The following is a 5,269-nucleotide window of genomic DNA, read 5'->3' as shown; positions in this document are numbered from 1 at the left end:
ACTTTTTAAAATTTGCTTGGAATTAGTTCAACAAAGTTGGAACACTTTGTGAAACAATTTCACCTTACTGTTGAAGTGTGTCTTGCATGCATTTGTCTTTTTAACTTATTCGTCAGTGGTGTAATAATACAGATGTTAGCATTTTGCTACCTGCCTTGATACTTTACTTTAAGGATATAAAAGAAGAGTAAGCATAAAGAAAGAAATGCTGTATATATCCCAGAAGAACTATTATGTGCTAATATACAGCATCTTATACAGAGCCCAGGTGGGATGAAAAAAAGCCCTCACAACAGAAACGCAAAGTCTCATTTTCACAAACAGGAGATGGGGATAAGAATAACCTAATTCCTATCATTTCCTATAAAATCAAATACAGTCTTCACACTGAGCATAGTAATATTGTTTATACGATAAACAATGTTACTGCTCTTCCTAAAAAGCAAAGAAATATGATGCATGATCCCAAGATAATGCCAAAGACAGTGATAATGACGGCAACAGTTAAGTTTACTTGCTGCTAGTAAATTATTCACATATATGGGCAAGTACACAAGAGTCAGCAAGGAAAATTCCAACTAGACCTCAGGGAAAAAATCCACAATGAGTATTGCTGAAGGCTGAGACAGGTTGTCCAGAGGGGCTGTAGAATTGCCATCCTTGGATATATACAAACTTTATTTGGATAAAGCCCTAAGCAATCTGATTTAACTTTAATGTTAGACCTGCTTTGAGAAGGGGCATTGGACCAGATGGTGTCCAAATGTCTCTCTGACCCAATTAGTATATGGTTCTAGTCCAGATACTGTTCTAGTGTATAGGGAATTTAACAATGGAATTAAAAGATTATATTTGCTCTATTTTTCATACCTGAATAAATAAGCAGTAATTTCAGGTAAGTTGCCAGAAGTTTGAGGGAGTTGATCCTCCTCTCTGTTCAACATGGATAAGGTCACATCTGGAGTGCTGTGTCCGGTTCTGGACTTCTCAGTATGAAAAAGACAGAAAATGCAGCAGAGGCCTACAGAGGAAGATTAAGGGGCTAGAGCATCGTTCATACAAGAAGAGACTGAGAGTGTGGGAACTGCTCATCTGGAGAAAAGAAGGCTCAGAGGGATCTTACCAGCATGTAAATTCTTGATGGGAGAGAATGAAGGTGAAGTCAGACTGTTCTTAGTAGTGCCCACTGACAGGACAAGGGGTAATGGCTGTGAATTGAAACACATGAAATCCCACCTGATCACAAGAAAGCTTTTTTTTTATTATGAAGGTGGTCAAAACTGGAACGGGTTGTCCTGAGAAGTGGTGCAGTCCCCATCTGCTGATATATGCTAAACTCAGCTGGACATAGTCCTGAACAACCAGCTCTAGCTGACACTGCTTGAGCAGAGAGGTTGGTTTAGATGATCTCCAGGGGTCTTTTCCAACCTTAGCAATTCTGTGAAGTTTTCAAGATTTTAGAAGTCACAAAATGGCATTTCCATCAGATGTCTAGATACTCAGTATTCAGTAAAGGTGAATGCTGTGGCTTCCCACTAAATATCATCCAGATTGCTTCACAATGCCTATTAAGAAAACTAGTGATTGTTTTGTTGTTTGTTGGTTTGTTTTGATGACTGGTTTCTTGGTTGGGTGGTTTTGTTTGAGTTTTTTTTCTGTTATTTTCCCAGTCCATATGTGTCCTAGTAATTGTTCCATCTACAAAATACAAATAACTCTTCGCAGGACTGGAGGGTAGTTGGAGACTTGCCTATGAACAGACTCCGGTGTAGTTCTCTAGGGATGTAAGGCTCTACTTATGTGGATCTACTTGCAGAATTAGAATTAGTTATTTCAAATGTTACTGAGAACTTGGCTGCATTGATTAATGGTTATCTTCTGGAATTTACTTGAGAACTGACATAAAACATTGGTACTTTTCAAAAATGTTGGAACCGCATTAATGAGTAAAATTAGTGAAATACCTGGGGTTGAGAAGTTCTTATGTGTTCTGGCTGTTCCTTTAAAAAGAAACATTTTATTCCTATTAAATGTAGATAATTACTCTGTTTCACATTAGGACGATCCAGTAGTTCTTTGGGGTTTGCAAGAAACTACTCCTTTTCTTTGATAATGCTTAGAAAGCAGTCTTTAGTTTCTACGTATTAGGTGAGCTCATGTATGTACAAAAGGACTGTTTTTTGAAAAAGTAAGTACTGTGTAAGTAAGGACACAGAACTGCTGAGTACAAGTCAGTCTGTAGGAAAGTCAGAAGTTAAAGAAACACGGAGAAGTGCAAGCAGCTGTATTTTCATTACTGAGTCAAGGCAAGGGCTGTAATCACCCTGTCATACCGTGTTTGCTGTCTGTAATACATGATATATATTTATTCTGACTAGCTCAGTTTATTATGCTAATTCTGTTTCTCTCATAATATGAAAATGACTGCCTTGTTTGATTCAAACACTGTTCCTCTGTACCTTTTAACTACTGCAAGTAGATCATAATGCTCACATCACTTATACAGTCCTATATTAAAAAAACTTGAACAACACTATTGTATGCTAGGAGTTAACTACCTCAGAAATAATAATTCATAAGTGTCTATTAGCATAATATACTTCCTCATGATATAAAGTTAGTAAGTATTTTATTTAAGGAAATTTATTACACTTCTTTCCTCTGATAATGAATTGAGAGCTTCTGCACGGCTTCTTGTTTGTTCTCTGTGTTGTGTTCTTGAAAGGTGCCAAATGCCTTAGCTTTCATCATGTTCAGTGAGAGTGAAGGGCACTCAGCATCTTATAAATACAGCTTGGTGCCAGCAGGACTAAAGCTCTTACACTGTGAAGAGATGAGGCATGAATTTGTCATGTACCCTGTCACTTACCTGGCATGGGACTAGTAGTCCTTAAAAGAAGGACTTGTGGGAATGGCTTGTGGGAATCTGTGCCAGTGGTGTATGTCTGAAGTATCACAACTGCTGTGCAGTTATTACTGTATGGACTACACAGCATAATAAATGTTGTAACTCTGTGTTTCTAATGTGCTTGAATAGAACATTGTGTATCCATTACTGTGTAAACATGAGCTAGCTGATAAATTTGTTTAGAGATATTTTTTTCCCCAGTAGGGACACTTGATAAACTCTGCTTTGAAATCTCACTTAGCACCCAGTTTATTTTTGAAACAAATCTTACCATACACAGTCATTCTGAAACAGCCAGGAGAGCATCAGCAGTTGCTTGTTTTAAATAATAACGCTGTATCATGCTTGGTCTACATTAAAGCGGGGCTGCTGTCATGCTCCTTCTGAAAAATGTCAACTTCTGCTAAACTGACAGAATATGACTGCTAATTAAAATATGCCCAAGAGAGATATATATAGTCTATGCTGTCTACTTTCTCTGTTAGATTTTAGTGTTCTCTAACCTTTGAGTCGGCAGTGTGTGCTTTATGGTATAATAATGCAAACAATGGTTAACAACAGCAGACCAAAACCATCAAAACACAAGTGTTTGTCAAACTATATCACATGCGACTTTGAAAGAGCTTTATAAACTTCTGTTCATGTTGTGGAGAAATAATCTTATCCAAGCTGAACATTCTGTCAGGTAAAATTATGCATGTTCTGTTGAGTTACTCCATGTCAGGTTTATCACGCATTCACCACTGCACGGTATCTTTAATTGTCAGAGTTTATTAATGCACCTGACTCAGCCCTGCAGTTGACCTGATGTAACTGGAGATCTATTGGAGGGTAAATATGCCAGAAGTAGGAATGGATGCAGGAGCAGGCATAAGTTACTAAAGCCTTCTGCTGTTGCAGCACATACCTGAGGATGAAAAGGAGACTGTACTGGAGGGCTAAGGCAAAATGAGTATTTATTTCAAATGCAGAATGGAAAAGCAAAGACCTAGCACAGTCACAGGTAATGTGAGGGTATTGCAGCCGGTATAGGAAATGCCTCCTTATATTTTTATTATTAAAAGGAGTGTAGAAGAAATTTTCTAGAAATTGTGCAATTGAAAAATATAATTAAGGCAGCTTTAGTTTTATGGATAATTTCCTGGTAATATGGTACATTTCTGGTAACAGGGGAGCAAGAAGCAGATGCACTGAACCACGGAGGCAGCATTCACTCGTGCTTCATGACTCTCTGGTTAGGCGGTCCCGGCTAGAGGGAAGCACATGTGTAACGTGTGTAACTGTTTACAGGATTTGGGCCTAACTTAGTCCAGGGGTTTGGTATTTCCTCTGGAGGGGTGGAAATGGGGGTAAGTTTCACCCTTTAGGGGCAGGAGCTGAAGTTATCTTCAAGAGGTGATGTGCAGCTCGCTGCGGGCTGCGCGGCGGCCGCTCCGCCGCTTTACCTGTGGCCGGCAGCTGCTGCGCTCCTGCTGCTGCCTGCCCTGCCCTCGCACCCAACCCCTCCGCCCGCCCAGGTGCCGTTGAGGGGCTGCCGATGGCTCCCGCCCCGGAGCGGCGCTGCGGGCCGTGGCGCAGCAGGGCTCGGCCGGGGAGCAGCGCCTGCGCGCCCGTCCCGCCCTGGGACCGGCCGCGGCAGCCTAGCGGGGAGGGCAGGAGGGAGGGCTCGGAGGGGGCGGGAGGCGCACGCCGTTTCCCTTTCTCTTTCGCTGGGCGGCCGCGGGGCTGCGCCAGGTACTGGGGGGGGACGGGAGGCGCGGCAGGTACAGGGAGCAGGGGACAGGAGCCGGGGGAGAGCCCGGCCGCCGCCCTCTGCTGCCGGCGGGCTCCCGCGGCGCTGGGGCGGGGTGTGGGGGGTGAGGGCCCCGCCCCGCCGGGGCCCTCCGAGGCCTGCGGAGCGCGGCGCGGCGCGGCCCGGCGGAGCACGGCGGGGCTGGCTCGCGACCCCTGCACCTGTCAGCGCGGCTGCTTGTCCCGCCGCCGGCCGGAGCCTGCCGCGGGCAGGGCGCTGCCGGGAGCTCGGCTGCAGGGCACCCCGCTGCTGTTATGTAAATAACAGCCGGGCTGCGTGCCTCTGCCAAGTTCACGGTGACTCGTGTCCTCTGGGGCATCGTCACTGTGCTGCCGGGTTCACGCACCTCTGTATTTCCACGTGTGTTACAGGTAGGAAGATGACTCGTCTGGCACAGGAGCAGGAGTTATGAGCCATGCCCCTGTGAGACGTCCAGAATTAAAAGCAAATGCCTGGAGAAGTCCAGTTGCACAGAGCAGTGCCACAGCTCTTGTGAAGTGCGGGCATCGTCATCTCTCAGACTTGCTCCTCTGGTCCCGAGCACTCTGCCAGCTTTTCCTACGCCACGA

The sequence above is a fragment of the Psittacula echo genome (genome assembly GCF_963264785.1).
Source record: "Psittacula echo genome assembly, chromosome: 6".
Classification (NCBI taxonomy): Eukaryota; Metazoa; Chordata; class Aves; order Psittaciformes; family Psittacidae; genus Psittacula; species Psittacula echo.
This window is presented reverse-complemented; position numbering follows the sequence as displayed.